This window comes from Sorex fumeus, unplaced genomic scaffold, assembly GCF_029834395.1.
Source record: "Sorex fumeus unplaced genomic scaffold, SorFum_2.1 ptg000265l, whole genome shotgun sequence".
Taxonomy (NCBI): domain Eukaryota; kingdom Metazoa; phylum Chordata; class Mammalia; order Eulipotyphla; family Soricidae; genus Sorex; species Sorex fumeus.
The window spans coordinates 11,667,327-11,688,245 of NW_026606322.1; the positions used below are offsets into that span (position 1 = coordinate 11,667,327).

Sequence of the window (20,919 nt, forward strand, 5' to 3'; positions counted from 1 at the left end):
TTATCAGTGAACCATGACGTACAGTTGTAGATTAACAAATTTTTGTGCTTGGGTTTCGATTATACAATGATCAAATACCCATCCCTCCAACAGTGCCCATTTTCCACCACCATGGATCCCAGTATCCCTCCCACACCCATCCCCCATCCCACCCTGCCTCTGTGGCAGGGTATTCCCTTTTGTTCTCTCTCTCCTTTTGGGTGTTGTGGTCTGCAAAAGAGGCATTGAGTGGCAATCATGTTCAGTCCATAGTCTACTTTCAACATGCATCTCCCCTCCTGGGAGGATCCTCCAAACACCCTTTATTTGGTGCTCCCTTCTCTATCTGAGCTGCCCTTTCCCCTAGAATGCCCGACTGGCCTCTAAGCCATGGAGTGCTAATCCTCCTGGTGCTGATCTCGGCTATTCTTGGGTATTAATCTCCTAATTTGTTACTTTATGTTCCCCAGATGAATGCAATCTTTCTATGTCTATCCCTCTCTTTCTGACTCATTTCGCTTAGCATGATACTTTCCATGTTGTACCACTTGTATGTAAATTTCATGACTTCATCTTTTCTAGCAGCTACATAGTACTCCACTGTGTAGATGTACCAAAGTTTCTTTAACCAGTCATCTGTTCTCGGGCACTCAGGTTTTTTCCAGATTCTAGCTATTGTAAAGAGTTCTGCAATGAACAATCAAGTGCAGATGTCACTTCGACTATACATTTTTGCCTCTCTGGGATATATTCCCAGGAGTGTATACCTTTATTTCTTATTTCACTAATACCTTTCCTTCATTCACTGTTTCAAGGTTAGTCAAATAAATCTGTTAGATGTCTGCAGTATAGTTACATGATTAACATCAATGCCCAGACAAATGCCCTATGCACTTGCCATTATAAAAGTAAATAAATTACAAGCAGCTATTTACTTGCATTGATTTTTGTACATATGCCTTTGAAAGAAAAGTTGAAGAATTACCTGATCCTCGTAACCTGATAGGAAGCATGAAGAACAGGAAAATGATCTGAAGAAGAAAATCCATGAAAGGCAATGGTAACATCTTTCAAACACATGGGGCATCTCATATTTATACTGAGCTCCTGTTGGGTATTTTTAAGAAGTTACTCATTAACTTATTTACTTAGTAATTATACTTATTTAGTTAGTAATTATCCTCCTATATTTTGGACTTCCTTGATTGCTTCAACTTCAGTTTGAGATGTGAAGGATCTGCTTTATCATCCATCCTTGGAGGCCTCTTGGTCTTGGAAGGGAGGGGAAAGGCTGATACCATTAATCTGAGGTGGGGTCACTGAGCTCACTCTAGTGGGGTTGGCTGAAGCAGCTTGGTGGTGGGAAAGAAAAAGAATAGCCAGTGAAGAAGACTGATAACGAAATCCAACAAAAATGGGATACAGAGAAAGGATTTGAGGTCAATGCATGTATATTGAGGAAGCAGGCTGGCAGAAGCAAGCACGTTGCAAAATTCCCATATCCTTACATGAAATAGGAACGTCATTTGGGACAAACATTTCCTTTATCCCAATATGAGTTTGCAATACAGTACCAGAGATTGAAAGATAAAAGTTGTCTGTTTCCCTTTGGAATGCTGATGGACAATGCCTACGTAAGGCATGTGCTGACAAATTGAAAACAGAACTAGAACTCTGTGTTTTCTGCCCTGATTTTCCAGAAGATGAGGAGGAAAAGGAAGAAATCAATGTTAAAACAGAAGATAAAGTAATTAAGGACAAAGTTTAAGGGGAAAAGAGTTAATGGTGCATTCTGAAATCCTTGAGACTGTCTGATGAAGAGATAGCCAAGTTTTCTGAAGCACAGCATTGCTTTGATTTTTTTTTCCCACCACTGGCTATTCAGGATCTGAAGAGAATGGGTTTGAAGGTAGAGTAGCATCGCTTCTTCTTTATCACTGATGTTAATCCTTGCTATAAGTCATTTGTCACGTGGCAGTTTTTAATATTAAGAGAATGAAACAATTCCATTTAGGAAATGGTATACCATCTTCTCCCCAAAAATGGACAGCCTTGTATGGATCGTGATAAACAAGCAGGAGAGGCTGTTGAACTGCAGGAATATTCTTTAATCAAACTGAAAGTGCTTGAGCCACATCCATACAAATTAAGTGGCTTGAAAAAGACAAATTTCTTCTCAGTTACTGCTCCTTTCTGACCACAGAACATTCAACAGACCAACTGTGGGTTCACCCTGTTTAAAGTACATGGAACAAGGTGGTTAAAGGAGTCTCTCTGATTCTACAGCCTACATGGAAGCCTGCCTCAAGTGCTGGGGGTGAAGGCAGCTGGGATGGAGAAGGGCCACTATGACAATGATAGTTGGAAATGATCACTCTGGATAAGAAGTGTGTGCTGAAAATAGGTAAAGGAACAAACATGACAACCTCTCAGGACCTGTTTTGCAAACCATAATGCCCAAAAGGAAAGAGAGAGAGAGAAGAAAAGTTCCTGCCATAGAGGCAGGCTGGTGGGGAGAGGGGGGCGTGGAGAGTGGTGGGAGGGAAATTGGGAACAGTGATAGTGGGAAATATATACCGGTTGAGAAATAGATGTTGAAAAGTTGTATGACTGAAACCCACCATGAACAACTTTGCAACTGTGTATCTCATGGTGATTCAATAAGTATTATAAATAAATAATAAATTTTTGAAAATAAAAAAATTAAGCCTCCTTTTTTCACTGTCCCTTTCACTGTTATTGTCATCACTGTCATCCCATTGTTGGTCGATTTACTCGATCAGGCGCCAGTAATGTCTCTATTCCATCCCAGCCTGAGATTTTAGCAGGCTCTCTTTACTCGTCTTTCCCAACAATTGTAGGCTCTTTCGGGGTCAGGGGAATGAGACCTGTTATTATTACTGTTTTTGGCATACCAAACACGCCACAGGGAGCTTTTTCAGATGAGCAAAAAAATTCATCCCACTGAAATGGCTTGTGGGCAAGTTACTGGGAATACCGTCATCTACCTTGTTCACTAACCTCATGCACAGTGGAGGTTCACCCTGATTTCTGATTATACAACTACTCATTGTGCCAACAATTTGGATAGGAGAACCTAAATGGAGAGAAATGCCTAAATAGAAGAACCTAAATGGAGATTTAAATGGATTTCCTTTCTAATAATCCATTTCTTCATTTATTCAGAATAATCCTAAGCAATATGGGAATTCTGGGATTAAGAAATATATAATCTTCAAAGAATACTTTTCTGTGGTACTCCAAATTTTATTGAGGTAATTTGGCTTACAAAACTTACAAAACTGTATGTTTTAGGACTATAGTTTTATAACTTTTAAAGTGTATTGTGGGCATACGCGCCCCAGGTGTCCTCTAGGACCCTGCGACGCCCACCATCCCTGAGCCTCTTCCTGTTCGATCCCCAACACTGTGCGGGTCTTCTTCCTCCCCGAGATTGTACATCCCTGACACAACAGGGACCCACAGGGAGCGTGGCCTCTTCAGAAGTGGACGTGATTTCTGTAGAAGTGGCCGTGGGGTCGGCCGCCATTCATGCGGCTGCAGGTGATTTACTAATACCCAGCAATCTCAGTCTCCATAACTCCACAAAAACGTGAAGAGACAACGCAAATCCCCATCACGAAGGGAGGACAATGAAAACAGTCCAGAAGCCTCAGTAGGTGCCACTCACCTAAGGGACCTCTCTCAAAGAATTCACATATGAAGTAATAAAGATGTTCAATGAACTCAATGAAACAGTAGGACAGATATCCAGCAAATTAAAGTAGGACATGAGAGAAACAATCGAAAAATTACAGAAAGAAATGAGAGCAGAAATTGAAAAACTACGTACAGAAATGTCACAAATAAAAGATTCCGTAGATGAAATAAAAAAAAAAAATTAAGTCTGTTCTTTTTCTGTCTTTTTGCCTCTCTAGGGTTGCCTTCAAATGTGAGTGGGGACTCAGAAAAGTCTGAACTTGAAGGTAGCTCACCAATTTCTAAGTTCTTTCCTTTGGCAGAATAAGTTGTGGCTTAAACTAATAAAGGAGGTTGTCTGCCTCTGGCCACAGGACCTCTATGAGCTGAGCAAAAACTTAGAGCTTTAAATTTTTGCGGTGGATGGAATTTTTACTTTCCTCTAGTTGATTTTATTTAGGAAATAGAATTAGTGCTATCATAGAACTGTTTAAGAGAGAATTTCAGGTTTTTAGGCAACAAAGTTGGAATGTTACCATTCTTAGCATTGCTTTAATAACTTCTATATAAGTAATAAGCATAGCCTTATTTTCTGTCATGCTACCTATCTTATACATTTTTGACAGTCGGGTGAATTTTCTTGAAATTTTAGGCAAAAGTTTCTGCCTCCTTGAAAAGCTCTACATCTCCTTGTGATTGGAGTGTGGGTTTCAAGATTCCAGAAGGAGGAAAAATATCAAGAGCACAAGTCGTAGTTATGAACGAAAAAGAAGCAAAAGTAAGGAACGGAAACAAAGTCGAGATAGAGAACAAAAAAAGAGTAAAAGTCATGAAAGTAAGAGAAGTAGAAGCAAAGAAAGAAGAAGAAATCGTTCAAGAAGTTGAGATCGCAGATTTAGAGGCCACTACAAAAGTCTTTATCCGGACCAAAATTTAACAGTGCCATCCGAGGAAAGATTGGGTTGCCTAATGGCATCAAATTAAGCAGATGACTTTCTCGAAGCCAAAGTCCACTCAGAAAAGACAAGAACCCTACAAGGGAACGAATTGATAATCTAACTCCTGAGAAAAGAGATGCAAGGACAGTTTTCTGCATGCAGTTAGCAGCTAGAATTTGGCCACGGCATTTGGAAGAGTTTTTCTCTACAGTAGGAAAGGTTCAAGATGTGAGGACGATTTCTGACAGAAATTCAAGACGTTCTAAAGGAATTGCTTATGTGGAAAGCTATCAGGGTGAACCTCCTCTGTGAATGAGGTTAGTGAACAAGGTAGATGACGGTATTCCCAGTAACTTGCCCACAAGCCATTTCAGTGGGATGAATTTTTTTCCTCATCTGAAAAAGCTCCCTGTGGCGTGTTTGGTATGCCAAAAACAGTAATAATAACAGGCCTCATTCCCCTGACCCCGAAAGAGCCTCCAATTGTTGACGTTAGCTCTGTTCCTCTAGCTATAGGATTAACTGGCCAACGTGTCCATCATAATACAGGCATCCCAGGCCGAAAAGAACAGAGCTGCAGCAATGGCAAACAATCCACAAAAGGGAAGTGCTGGACCTATGAGGCTTTATGTGGGCTCCCTACATTTTAACATAACAGAAAATATGCTTCGGGGAATCTTCGAGCCTTTTGAAAGGACTGAAAGTATCCAGCTCATGATGGATAGTGAAACAGGACCATCCAAGGGGCATGGATTTACTACATTTTCTGATTCAGAATGTGCCAAGAAGTTTGGAACATCTTAAAGGATTTGAGTTAGCAGGAAGGCCAATGAAAGTTGGCCATGTTACTGAATGAACTGATGCTTCCAGTGCTAGCTCATTTTTGGACAGTGATGAACTGGAAAGGACTCGAATTGATTTGGGAACAACTGATCACCTCTAATTAATGGCAAGGGTACAGGTTTGCAAATTCCACCAGCAGCAGAGCAAGCTCTACAAATGAGTGGCTCTTTGGCATTTGGTGCTGTGGCAGATTGGCAAACAAGACTTTCTCAATAGACGGAAGCTTCAGCTTTAGCAGCAGCTGCTTCTGTTCACCGACTTGCAACCCAATGCTTCTAACTCTCTAACATGTTAAACCCTCAAACAGAAGAAAAAGTCGGATGGAATACCGAGATGAAAGATGATGTGATTGAAGAATGTAATACACATGGTGGAGTTATTCGTATTTATGTTGATAAATATTCAGCTCAGGGCACTGTGTATGTGAAGTGCCCATTCATTGCCTCTGCCATTGCTGCAGTAAACGCGTCGCATGGCAGGTGGTTTGCTGGAAAAATAATAACAGCAGCATATGTACCTCTTGCAACATACCACAACCTCTTCCCTGATTCTATGACAACAACACAAGTTCTGGTTCCAAGTAAACAATGAAAGAAGATAAAGTGCCTTCTGTATATAGCTTTTTTCTTTCTTGAGAATTCATCTTGAGTGATCTTTTATTTAGATAAAAATAAAGAGACAAGAGTCTACTGTCATTTGTGTACAATTCGTATTACCTGGAAAAATAAAAATGTTAACAGGAAAAACAGTGCCCATTTAATTTAGATTTTTTTTCACATTTTATCTACGGAATGGTACCATTACTACTGTGTGTGTGTGTATACACAGCTTTGTAAGAATGCAATGGACCTTTGAGAAAGTATCAGGGTTAAGGTGCTTGTCTTTCATGTGATCATCCCTGGTTTAACCCATATCACATATGGTCCCTCAAGCACTTCCAGGAATGATTGCAAAACACAAAGCCAGGAGTGTATCCTGAGAACATTAGGGTGTGTTCCCAAAACTGAAAAAAAGAAAACAATTGAGGGGAATGAAGTGCAAAGCAATTAAGGAATAATGTTACTGATACCACACCCACCACCAAAGCGCAAATTTCTACAGGAATAAACAAGTTCTGTAAGCAGTTAAAACAAATCCCACTCACTACGTGAATCACATCCATATTTCAGTATCTTGTTCAAATGAGCTGTCACATCACAAACAAGAATGGCCCTTGCCTGCATACCAGAAACTGTCTCTGCTGGCTCCTAGCAGGGGAATCTGGTTTCTTTACCTTTTGCCCTACCTAGCATCTCTATTGGCAAGATGCAAATCAGTCTGCAAATAGATCTCAATACCTGATGAAAGAAAGCTTAGAAATGGGCATTTGCATATAGATAAGTCAAGGAAGCTTCCATCTGATTGTCTTTGTAGGGAATATTGTAGTGAACAACAGAGAAACTTGGTTTTCTGCAAGTGGAACCAGGGACTATAAATGGGAATAATAACAGTTTGCTCAGGAAACGAGAAGGGAGAAGCAGAGATGTGCCTCCTCCATCACAGTAATCCAGAGCAAGTTAAGGCCTTGCTCCAACAACCATCATTTTCAAGAGTAATGTCTCACAGATACAAGATCACTGGAGAAAACAAATATTCACAAGATCACAGAGATATAAAAGTTAGAAAGCTTCCACGTCTAACATAAACTCTATTTATTGATTTAACAATGAAAGTTGGGAGGGAGGCAATTTTCAGAAATGCAAGATCGACTGGAAGTCTGTGAGGCAGATGTCCCAGCAAATTCTACAGATCTGATATAAACTGTACCTTTTTTTTCCCCTTTATTTTATTTATTTATTTTTTTACAGTTGTAGATTTACAATTTTTTGTGCTTGGGTTTCAATTATACAATGATCAGATACCCATCCCTCCACCAGTGCCCATTTTTCACCACCATGGATAATATCCCTCCCACCCCCATCCCCCCATCCCCCCCTGCCTCTGTGGCAGGGCAATCCCCTGTGTTCTCTCTCTCCGTTTGGGTGTTGTGGTCTGCAAAAGAGGCATTGAGTGGCAAACATGTTCAGTCCATAGTCTATTTTCGACATGCATCTCCCCTCCTGGGAGGATCCTCCAAACATCCTTTATTTGGTGCTCCCTTCTCTATCTGAACTGCCCTTTCCTCTAGGATACCCGGCTGGCCTCTAAGTTATGGAGTAATCATCCTGGTGCTGATCTCAGCTATTCTTGGGTATTAATCTCATACTTTGTTACTTTATATCCCCCAGATGAATGCAATCTTTCTATGTCTATCCCTCTCTTTCTGACTCATTTCGCTTAGCATGATACTTTCCATATTGTACCACTTGTATGTAAATTTCATGACTTCATCTTTTCTAAGAGCTACATAGTACTCCATTGTGTAGATGTACCAAAGTTTCTTTAACCAGTCATATGTTCTTGGGCATTCAGGTTTCTTCCAGTTTCTGGCTATTGTAAAGAGTGCTGCAATGAACAAACAAGTGCAGATGTCACTTCGACTATACATTTTTGCCTCTCTGGTATATATTCCCAGGAGTGGTATTGCTGGGTCAAATGGGAGCTCAATTTCTAATTTTTTGAGAAAGGTCCATACTGTTTTCCAGAAGGGCTGAACCAGTCGACATTCCCACCAACAGTGGAGTGTCCCTTTCTCGCCACATCCACGCCAGCATTGGTTGCTTTTGTTCTTTTGAATGTGGGCCAGTCTCTGAGGTGTGAGATGGTATCTCATTGTGGTTTTGATCTGCATCTCTCTGATGATTAATGATGTAGAGCATTTTCTCATGTGCTTTTTTGCCATTCGGATTTCTTCTTTGAGAAATAAACTGTACCTTTTAAACACTAGGGATGGGCTTCTTTCACCTTGTGTTTATTTTCAAACCTAAGAGACATGTTTGAACTGTTCAAACATGTGTGGTTGTGCACATCACTTTTGCATTTTGTTATAAAACGAGGGTGGAATGTAAACAGATGACTTCTATCTGCAATAGACCCTGCTCACGTTCACTTGGTCTACAGGGTGGCGTGTTCACTCTGTGAGTTACAGGCAAGAAGCAAAAAGTTTCACTTTCATTTTTCCTGGTTTTTGCTCGTCTGGTTGGGGAGCCACACGCAGTGATACTCGAGACTTGACACTGCTCTACAGACAGGTCCAAAGTCAAACCCACACATATTCCAGCCCTTTGAACTTTCTCCCTGACTCCTCCAGCCTTTCCTGGTTGTCTCCCCTTGACAATTCCTGGGCATTAGATGTTGGACATTAGATGGCGCTAAGCAATTAGAAAGGGCTGCAGATGATTCTTAATTGCAATCATCTCTTCACCATGGCACTCCCCAAATGAATGTCTTCCTTTTCATCATCTTGGACTTGTCTTTATGCAGTGAAAAACATTTACAAGATATTCATTCTACTTTTCTCATGTTTTCCCAATTTTCTGCTCCTTGATTCTGTCTGAGGGGTGAAGTTATATTCTAGGTCTTTCTACCTAGATCCCCACACACTGACCTCTGTTGCACACTGTTTCCTTGCTTTGATGAATGAGCTGCTACTTTTCATATCCTCCCCACATCAAAAAAGCAACGTATGTGTGCTTTCACTCTTGAATTTTAACACCTGCATGTACAAGTTCCTTTTACTAAATTCTTTTACTTTTCAAATGTAAGATTTTTCTTCTGAAAGGAATTGTGCATGTGGGGGAAGGCATAAGCCCCCTTCTTCAGGGCACTGAGGTATAAGCTTGGACATTACTCTGTCCCTCTTATCTCTCCAGACCTAACAAACACACATTTCTCCCTCAGTAGGAAAAGCTGCTTCTTCTGCCATCTTGCATTCTTCCCATCAACTCTTTTTGGAAACAAGTCAAGTCATAGAGCATTTTAGATTTTAAATCGAAGCAATTAGTCTCTTGCTATTGCAAACAATTACTTCAGAAATAAAAGCTTTCTTATTCTACTCTATTTTTTAAAAACCAACATCCTCTCTCTCACATTATAATATACATTCCCTCAAAGTCTGTTGTATTGCATTGGTTTGTCCTTCCTGCATAGCCTCAGGTAGTTTAGGTTTATTGGATTGCTCCCATCACAGGGCTCCCATTCCTCTGTGTTTATTTGTAACTTCTTTCTTTGTGCTCTGCTAACTTGTATGTATATTATTTTTTTTTCTTCTCCTTAAGTACTTTGCATAGTTTATTCAGAGCAATGTCCTTTTTGTAGGGGCACAGGAAGACAGTAGTAAATGCTATGCTTTTGTAAGGTCTTTTGATGCTAAATGAGATTTTCCTCCTGGGCACCTGTTCTCTCGACCTAAGCCTCAGCTGCCCTTACTTCCTAGCACCACCAAAAGTAGTGTCCTGATGAGGGAGTGGATGGATCTAAGGCAATGTGTGAGCTATGTGCTACCCTGTCATCAAGATGGGCCTGGCCAAAGTGCCTAATGCTTAACTATAAGATAAGAGTTTGGTCATGAACAAATTCTGTCATGATCTGAAAAGTAATAACTATATTTGGACCCTGCTAGGGTTAGGAATAATTAATCCAGCTGAGCACTGTAGTCTGACTCTGTGGCAAGATGTTCCCAGGAGAACTGCCCTACAAGCCTCAATGTATCTCTTACTGTGTCCATACAAAATTAACTAGTATTAAGATTTTGATTGACCGAGGAAAGGAGAAAAACTCCTTGAGAGGTATTTTGCCCATGGGCAGTCAGAAAAGGCTTTGGAATACTCCTAGGTGATGTTTCTGCCTTTGAGCCAGGCAGTCAAGAAGGGTTTTTTCTTATGTGATTTTGCTACCAGACTGGGTGTAGCACGTACCTAGAGGGCAAGGTGTAGAGAGACAAGTTGGGGTGGAGGGAGGAGTGGGAGACAGGCAGAATCCAGAGAGCTGGAATCGAGGCATGAGAGCTAGGAAGGAAGAGAGCCGAGAGAGACCAGGGAGTTGGAGAGACGAGAGATAAAGAGAGCAGGGCAGCAAGATGGAGTGTGCAGAGACTAACAAGGGGGACACAGGGAGAACAATGTAGAAAGAGACAGGAGCAGGCACGTGGTGAGTGGGAGGCCAGGCTGTGAGATGGAGCACGGGGAGATGAGCGGGAGAAACAGAAGGAGACGGGATCGAGGAGCAGTGTGAGACTGGGGGGGGGGGGCGCTCAGAGAGACTGGGGCAGGAGCGTGGTAGGATTTATACAAAAGGCTGTAATGAAGAATGTAGAATAGATCCACACTGACAGTGAAAAATCTCTTTAAAGGCAATAGAGAAAGCAGACAAACACCAAAGCCCAACATGGGTAAAGTGAGAGCCAGAAATCCAGGAGAAACAAAACCATAGTGATAAAAGCCAAGTGAACTTAATATACACCCATTTATTTGGCCAGCTTGATTTTGGAGTAGCACAAATTCCAGATGTGTGAGTGCCTACAAATCTCTTTAACACTTGGAGATGTACAAAATAGAATTTCAAATTATTCGTTACAAGGTAGTTTATGTAATACTCCTAGAATAGAAACTGATAAATTGTTTTGTTATCTATTAAGTTCCTATGAAAATAAGTATTTAAAGCACTCAATAAAGTGCCTACTAATATGCTAAATGTCAATAACTGTTAGGTAGTTTAAAAATTCATTCATCAAACCTTCCATGAGAAGTACGATAGAAATGGAGATGCCCACGTCTCTCTGAACAGTTTCCTATCTGGCCTCTATATTGTTCCTATGCATATATTTCCTCTCCAGGTTTTCTTCATTCAGTCCTGATCACAGGCCATGCAGTCCCATAGGCTTGGAGAGAGAAATTAACTCCTCCACTTCTTTCCCTTCATTCTTTCTGTCATCTTCTTCTTGAAAGATCCCCATGAGAATTCAAAGCATCTAGCATGTAGGCTGATGGCAGCTCCCAGACCATTCTCCTTTGTTATGAGAAAATGAAATGACAGCTGTGTGGTCTTGCAAATAACACCAGAATGGGGGAAAAAAACACCTTGAGGTAGTACTTGAATTTTTCTTTCCATTTTCAACTTAGTTATCTTTAAAAAAAAAAAAACCCTGCCGAAGGAAATAAATAGCCCTCTTTTTCATTTGAGCCACATGAAGTAGGAGCTTGAAGGAGAGAGCCTGCACACCCATCCGCTGGGAGCCCAGAAGGCTGAGTCCCTCTGCTAGCTAGCAGGTAGGTCCCCCAAAGCACCAAAAGCACCGCAGTTCCCCCTCGCAGCCCAGTGCCCTCCTACCCCGAGAACAAAAACCTCAAAACCAAAGTAAATTGATTAAAATAAAATAAAATAGTCTTGCAGAACCGCACCTGGAGATCCCTCTTGCTTCCGTTGTTGGACAAAACCTCCAACAACAGCCTCTTAAAGACAAAATAATGCGTCTTAGCTCAGCATCCCAGACCAAAGCACCGCAGAGATCCGACGGGCTTCGGACCTGACCCCAGGGAGACAGACAGACGGATGGACGGACGGACAGACGGACAGGCGCGAGGAGTCGCGCCCCTTGGGGACCCCAGAGCAAGACCCTCCCCCCTGCTGCCCTTGTCCTGGGCGGCCCCGCTCACCAGCTGCTCCCTTGCCCCTGCAGACCTGGGAGTCTCTGGCGCCACCGAGCCTGGTCCCCAGGCAGGATTTGGGAGCGTTTTCAACGCACTAACAGCCCCAACAAAGGGCAACGCTCTGCCGCCCCCTGTCGAAGCTTGGCCCTGCCCCCACAGGCCCCCCCACGCCTCATCCCTGCCCCTACAAGCTGCGTGGACTTTCGGAGCTCCAACGCCAAATCAAAGTCGAGAAATAACTTGCATTTCTCTCTAAGAATCGGTTTCGAGGAAAATCACTTTTTTTTTTTCTGTAAATAAAGAAAGAGGAAATCTGGAGAAGCCCAAGAGGAAGACTTCTCCCGCCTGATGTCCTGAGGACCTGCATTCTGAGCCAGAAGGGGCAGTGGGAGAAATGAAGAATTTTCTTTCCTAGAAATGTGAATTTTTTTCCCCAAATGTTGCTAGTGAAAATGAAAACAGCTGTTTTGAAGCTGAAAGCAGTCAGCAGATATCGTTGGTTTTTGTTTTTTGTTTCCCGGACCCCCTCTTTTGGTCACACCCAGCAATGCTCAGGGCTTACTCCTGGCTCTGCACTTGGGAATTATCCTGGCGATGCTCAGGAGACCATATGGGATGCTGGGACGGGTGCAAGGCAAACGCCCTACCCTTGTGCTATCGCTCTAGCCCCCACATGTATTTTAATTGGACTCAATGCATTGTTCAAAACATAATTGTCTTTGTTATCCTTCCACTTGTTTAAGATAAAAATTATTATTTCAGCAAATTCCAGCATTCTTGGTTCTGAGAGGGGTGTTGAGTTGGAAGAAGTCCGTAAAATTCACCTCCTGAATTCCTGTTTGTGCACCTCCGCCCTCGACCAGGTCCTAGGGCTGTATGAGGGATCACATTATTTTTTTTCTACTTTCTTTGTGCTCTGGTGTCTAAGGAATCTTGGTGCTTGCATCTCCCACACACCAGGACGTGACTTCGGGAGCTGGGAGAGTCCATGCCACTGACATCAGCCTATTCTGAAGAGATTTTAACACAAGAGTGAAATACCAGAGACATTTTTGTAGGTTTTACCTCCAAAATTTTACCTACAATTTTATAGGTTTCACCACACTTTTTCTCAAGGTTCTTGTGTCACGGTTTATGAATCAGATAGACCAACTAAGTATGAGTGAGGTGACAACCTCAACTTTTATGCCAACATTAATTACAGACTTAACATGAAAGTATAGGAAATATGTCACAAATGTGAGTGGAAAGTCAGGCAAAAAAGTTTAGGAATAATATTACACACAAAGCCACCCCAGGACAGTAAATTAATTCACTTTAACTATGTGTCATGCTCTCCAAAATCCCAAAGAATTCCTGAAATATCCTATGTTATTTTTCAATACTTATATACCAATGAAAACGCTTAATTGACAAATTTAGACACAGTAAAAGAGCAATAGCGCTAATTAATAATAAAAAGAAAAGACAAAATATAAAAGTTAAATGTATAGAGTCTCTCTGACTCAAAATATTTTATTATACAAAGTTCTTATTCATGTTACAAATGTTTTAGTCACATTAAACTATAAAAATATTTTAAATATCTTATTTAGATCAAATTTCAGATCTCATTTGAGTTCAGGGAGTAAAAATGACAAATAATAAAATCCAGAAAAAAGGGTACTTAACAGTAGTTTAGTATTGGGGCCCTTCTGTAGGTTCACTAAACAGCTCTGTAACTTTGGGAGAGTTTTTGAATACAGCAAGGTTCAGAAACAACAATAAAATAACTGTACAGATGTAATACCAATTTAGCTATTTATTATATTGTTTAGAGAATAATGTCAAGAAGATACAATACAATACAATCACAACCACCATTGTTCTTATAGCACAATGCCATTTTCTTTTTTTAAAAAAATTTTTTTTGATTGAATAACTGTGAGATAGACCCTTACAAAGCTGTTCATGAATAGGTTTTAGTCATACAGTATTCCAACACTCATCCCTCCACAGGTGTACATTTCCCAGCACCACGGTCCCCAGATTTCCTTCCAACGACCACCCCACCCCCTGCCTGCATAGATGACAGGGGATTTCTCTCTCTCCATATCTCTCCTCTCTCTCTCTCTCTTTCTGTCTCTCTTTCTGTCTCACTTACTCGCATGTTCTTGCTCTCCCAACTCTCTCTCCTTTTGGTCATTGTGGTTTGCAATATTGGTACTGAGAGGTTATCATTAATATCCCTTTACCTACTTTTATTTTACATGGTTAGGTATTTAGGTAACTAAGTTTTATTTAATACTAACATTTCCACAGCTATTTTTTTAATTAGTGACTCACTGTGAGGTACAGTTGTAGAATTCAAACTTTGTGCTTGCGTTTCAGTCTAATAATGATCAATTACCCAACCCTCCACCAGTGCCCATTTTCCGCCACCAATGGTCCCATCATCCCTCCGACCACCCCCACCACGTTCCCTCCACGCCACACTACATCTGTGGCAGGGCATTCCCTTTTGCTTTCTCTCTCCTTTTGCGTGTTGTGATTTGCAATAGAGACATTAAGTGGCCATCATGTTTTGTCTATAGTCTAGTTTCAGTCCACATCTTCCATCCCGAGCAGGCCCTCCTAGCACCCTTTACTTGGTGGTCCCTTCTCTATCTGAGCTGCATTTTCCCCCAGAATGTGACGCTGGCTTCTAAGGTGTGGAGTAATCCTCTTGGTACTTATCTCTGTATTTTTTTTTGCGTGTTAGTCTCCCATTCTGTTACTTTATATTCCACAAATTTGTGCAGTTTTTCTATGTCTGTCCCTCTCTTTCTGACTCATTTCACTTAACATGCTAGTTTCCATGTTGATCCACCTATATGAAAATTTCATGACTTAATCTTTTCTAACAGCTGAATAGTATTCCATTGTGTAGATGTACACAATGTAAAGTTTCTTTAACCAGTCATCTGTTCTCGGACACTCAGGTTTTTCCCAGATTCCGCCTATGGTAAACAGTGCTGCAATGAACATATAAGTACAGATGACATTTGTACTATACTTTTTTCATCTCTGGAATATATTCCCAGAAGTAGTATTACTGGGTCAAATGGGAGCTCAATTTCTAACTTTTTGAAAATCATCCATACTCTTTTCCAAAAGGGCTGAACCAGTCGACATTCCCACCAGCAGTGAAGGAGAGTTCCTTTCTCCCGACATCTGCACCAACACCTGTTGCCTTGTTCTTTTGGATGTGGGCCAGTCTCTGTGGTGTGGTGATGATATCTCATTGTTGTTTTGATCTGCATCTCACTGGTGATTAGTGATGAAGAGCCTTTTTTCATGTGCCTTTTGGCCATTCAGATGTCTTCTTTGCGAAAGTTTCTGTTCATTTCATCGACCCATTTTCTGATGGGGTTGGGTGTCTTCTTTTTGTAGAGTTCAACCAGTGCCTTGCAAATCCTTGACATCAACCCCTTATCATATGGGTATTGGGTGAATATCCTTTCCCATTCTGTAGATCGTCTTTGTATTCTGGTCACTGCATCTTTTGAGTTGCAGAAGCTTCTCAGTTTAAGATAGTCCCATTTGTTTATCTCTGTTTCCACTTGCTTGGTCAATGCAGTGTCACCTTTAAAGTTGCCTTTATTAGACTATAGACCAAACGCGATTGCCACTCAATGTTTCTTTTGCAAACCACAACACCCAAAAGGAGAGAGAGAACAGAGGGGACAGAGGGGAATGCCCTGCCACAGAGACAGGGTGGGATGGGGGGGATGGGTGGTGGGAGGGGGACTGGGATCCGTGGTGGTGGGAAATGGGCACTGATGGAGGGATGGGTATTTGATCATTGTATAATTGAAACCAAAGCACAAAAATGTGTAAGTCTGCAACTGTACCTCATGATGTCTCAGTATTAAAAAAAAGTTTAATAAAAAAATAAATAAAATAAAGTTGCCTTTATTGTTACCTTTCCCTCTAAGATCAGGAACAAGACAAGGATGCCCACTCTCACCACTTCTGTTCAATATACTTCTGGAAGTACTTGCAATAGCGATTAGGCAAGAAAAAGATTTTGAGGGCATCCAGATAGGAAAGGAAGAAATAAAGCTCTCACTATTTGCAAATGATATGATACTATATTTAGAGAACCCTAAACCCTCTACCAAGAAACTCCTATAAACAATAGACTTGTATAGGAAAGTGGCAGACTATAAAATCAATACCCAAAAGTCCATGGCTTTCCTATACAAATTAATGAGAGAGAAGAAAGTGACATGAAAAAAATGCAATCCCGTTCACAATCATGACTCTGAAAATCAAGTACCTCGGAATCAACTTAACTAAGAAGGTAAAGGACCTGAACAAAGAAAACTACAAAAGGATACTTCACCAAATAATAGAAGACATGAGGAAATGGAAAGTTATCCCCTGCTCATGAATTAGGAGAATTAACATTGTCAGAATGCAATAGTCCCCAAAGTATTATAAGGATTCAATGAGATTCCTATTAGGAGATCCATGAAATTTTTCAAAGAAATGGATCAAACACTCCTGAAATCCAAATGGAACAACAACCCCCCATGAATAGCTAAAGCACTTCTTGGGAAAAACAAGATGGGAGGCATCACCTTCCCCAACCTCAACCTCTACTACAAAGCGGTATTAACTAAAACAGCATGGCACTGGAACAGGTGGATGCCCACAGACCAATAGAAGAGGGTGGAATATCCATACACACACCTTTAAATATATGATCATCTAATCTTTGATAAGGGATCAAGAAATGTGAAGTAGAACAAGGAAAGACTCTTTAGCAAATGGTGCTGGCAAAACTGTACAGCTACATGCGAAAGTGGGCTCAGACCTCTACCTAACACCATGCACAAAATTCAGATTAAAATGGACTAAAGACCTCAACATCGGACGAGAATCTATCAGATACATTGAAGACAAGGTCAGCAAAACCCTCCATGACATTGAACCTTTACCTACTTTTAACACTACAGTTTGCTATCTAAGCTTAGTTGAATCCTTGGGTGTAGAATCAATAGATATAAGGGAACATTTGTAATTTCTGGTATGCAGTTTTCTATAATGATCACTGTTATTTTAAGGGAGAGATAAAACTGATATATATGTAAGAAGTAATTGGGCAACACTCTAAAGTTTTTGATAAGGAATTCATATTGAGAACCATTCTTGTTATCTTGAGACATTTCCAAGATTCATTTTCTCTCTGAACAAACTCACCTGAAAGTTTATTCGTGTCAAATCCAACCTCAAAGACTTCTTTCATAGTGATTATCAGCAACATCAAAAAGAAAGAAATAGCAGAAAGATGACTCAAAGGACGGGGGTGCAAAATTTGCATTCAGGAGCCCTAGATTCTATCCTTGGCAACATATTGTCCCCACAACTCAATAATGCCATGCGATGTCAAGCACTACCCTGAGTGTGACTTCAAAATGAAAAAGATACTATAAATAAAAATTTATCTATGAAATTATTATCTTTCACTCAGTCATATTTATTTTCGTGTGTCACTTTGACCAATAAAGAATATATGTGTGTGCTTGTGCATACAGATACAAACACACACATACACACACACACACAAACACACACACAAAGGAACACAAAGAGAGCCTATACTAATATAACTGAGAGTTCCCTAATTTAAACAAAAGGATAAACCCAGGCTGCAAATAACAAAAGGACTGATTTTTTTCAGAAAAAAAGAATATATGCACGTATCAAAAGAACTAAAGAACTCATGGACTGTCAGAATAGAATGCTTTAGAGATAAACAAATTATATTCATATAGAGTGAAATTAGAAAGACCAAATTAAGGAGTTCATAGGGAAAAAAATCTTAAATGTTTCAGTAATCAAAAGAGAAACAGGACCAAGGATGTGATTCAGTGATAGAATGTCTTGCATGTTATGAGACTCTGGGTTCAGTACCTGGCACCAGAAATAAATACATAAATGATAATGATGAAAATAATAATCAGTGAGAGTGGAAAAAAGCAAGAATTACATAAATCAAATCAAGTATGAAAACTCAATGCTGGGTGAAAGAGAGCAGTGAATTAAATTAAACATTGAAGAAAAATAGTTTTGACTTCCACAATGATTCTTTTATGAAGTTTGCTTCACTTGATCACTTGATGTCCTGTTACTCACTGATTTGTTCCAGCAGGTACCAGTAATGTCTCCATTCATCCCTGTACGTGCTAGAATAGCCCAATGGCGTCTGCTCATTCTAGGAACATAAAGAACCTCCAACCGATAGTTCAGGGTCATAACAAAGAAGTATGACCACCTCGTAGATGGGCGGCCATGCAATATTTTGACGTCCCATGGAATCCAGTCGGTAATGGCTCTAGTCCAGTGGTCGTCTCCAAATCTCATTATGTGTCCAGCCCATCTGATTTTCGACACCTTGGCAAACGAGACAGTGTCCCTGATTCTTCACTGTCCATGGAGGTCGGAACTCCAGATTCTTTCTCTCATTTAAATGAAGTGTGATACTCCAAGCATAGCTCTTTCGATTCCTCTCTGGGAGAACCGAATAGCGTTCTCATCCTGTTTTCATAGGGCCGAGGTCTCTGAGGCGTATGATAATGCAGGAAGAATAGTGGACTAGAAGAAATGTTCCTGGAGCCGGAGGTTCTTTGTCCTCTTAGTTATTTCTTCCACGCTCTTGAAGGTGTTCCAAGCTGCTCTCTTCTTCCTGTGCAACTCAGGTGCCAGGTCATTTATCATGTTGACTTCTCGACCTAGGTACAGATAACTGCTGCATTTGGAGATGTTCATTTTGTTGAGAGCGAATGGAACGTCAGGAATGAGACCGTTTCTCACAAGCATTGTCTTCATAAGATTCAGCTGCAATCTGACCTCCCCACACTCACAGCCAAAGTCGGCCAGCATTTGTGCCACTTGGATAATGTTTGGTGTTATTAGAATGATGTCATGGGCAAAGCGGAGGTGGTGTAGTTGCCGACCATCTATCTTCACTCCCATTCCTTCCCATTCCAGTCATTGCATGATGTTCTCAAGGGTGGCACTGAAGAGTTTCACTGAAATGGTATCACCCTGCTGAAACCCTCTGTTGACATGGATGATCACTTTCTTGTAGAATGGTGAGATCCTGGTAGTGAATCGGTTTATACAGATCACAGAGGATCCTGATGTATTGAGTTTGAATGCCCTGTTTGGCTAGGGCTTCGATGATTGCTTTCATCTCAACAGAATCAAAGGCCTTCTTTAAATCAATGAACATTAGACAGAGCAGCATCTTAAACTCCCGAGAATCCTCAATGTGCTTGTTTACCATGTGAATATGGTTGATCCTGCTGAATCCTTTTCGGAACCTGGCTTGCTCGCAAGGTTGTCCTTCATCTAGTGTTCTGCCAATCCTATTCAGGATGACTCGAGTGAACAGCTTGTAGATGACAGACAACAGGCAGATCTGGGTATAGTTGCCAATGTCATGGATTGTCTACTCCCTTCTTGTAGAGTAGTACAGTCCTGCTGGTTTTCCATTGGAATGGAACTTTGCATTCAGACAGGTAGCATGTGAAGAGCCGAGCCGGTGTATTGATGAATACTGATGGCAGGTTATTCAAGTGTTTGGGTCTGACCTTGTCTGGGCCAGTTGCTGTCACTTCTTTACCTATGAAATGGCGTGTTGGATTTCGGATGGGAGAGTGCTGGGAATGACATATCCATCCTGCAGAATTTGGTATGTGGGCAGGGGGTTGTGGCTATTGAAGTGATTTGAGTAGAAGTCATGGATAATCTTCTCCTTTGCCTTTCTGGAAAATGTGATAGATCCATCAGGACATCAGAGAGCAGTCATCTCGGTCTTGTAGTTGGCGAAGAACATGTGGGCATTGCGAACACTTTTCCTAGTTCTGCTGCATCAGCCAACACTGCTTCTCTTCTTTCTTTGACATCTTCTTTATTGCTTCTATGCACTGCTTTGCAAGCTCAGACATTCTCTAGCGTTTGCCTGAGACTTGTCCCAAGCCATGTTAGCAAATGAGCTCGAGACTTTTTGAAGACGGGCATCTTTTTTTTTTTTTTTAGACAGGCATCTTTTTGTGGCTATCTCTCTCTCGGCATCTTGGCACAATCATGGAGGTGCTGAACCAGCTGATCGTATTCCTCATCAATGTTGTCAATGACGTCATATTCCCATGTTGTGGCAATAGTGTCGAAGAGCTCCCAGTTGTTGGTTATTCTGGGAGTTCTCAAACTTTGCAGCCCTTTCTCCTTATTCTGGGAGTTCTCTTTTTAAACTTTGCAGCCCTTTCTCCTTGCTCTGTGAAGTAGAATTTTGCATGAAAGAGACGGTGGCCCAATCCCATTTGGAATTTTAGGACAACAGCGACATTAGGCAAAAACGTCCATTGAATATGACGTGGTAAATTTCATTGTGGATCCATCCACTGGGAGACTCCCTTGTCCAATGTTTAGATTTCGCCTTCTGGAACTGTGAGTTACCATGGATGGTCTTGGTCGACATGATGAACTCAGACAGTCTCTCACCCTGTTCGTTCCATTCTAGGCCATGGGTCCCTATGTGGAGTTTTTTTTACTAATCTTCTCAATCCTATCTTGGCATTAAAATCACCGACAATGATCTTGTAGAAGGTGTGGTTTTCCTTATAAATCTTCTCCAGTTCCATGTAGAACTTCTCAATTTCTCCTTCATCATAATTGGATGTTCGTGCATAGATAATGGAGATAGAAACTGCCTGCAGTGAGCAACATCTATTCAAGTATAATCATCCGATTCGGGTTGTTAGGCATTCAAATGAATCAATGCTTATGGCCAAGTTCATGTTGACAATGTCACCGACACCACTGACGCCTCTTTTATCGTGTGTTCCAAGAAACAGTTTTTCTCC

General features: G+C 41.0%; 1 protein-coding gene and 1 pseudogene across 5 annotated transcripts in view; one reads left to right on the top strand and one right to left on the bottom strand.

Moving 5' to 3' along the window:
- CD200 (CD200 molecule) overlaps nucleotides 1-20,919 on the bottom strand; it is a 220,773-nt gene that overhangs the window by 87,201 nt on the left and 112,653 nt on the right. The window lies entirely within an intron of this gene.
- Nucleotides 3,714-6,195, top strand: LOC130018422 (RNA-binding protein 39-like; annotated as a pseudogene).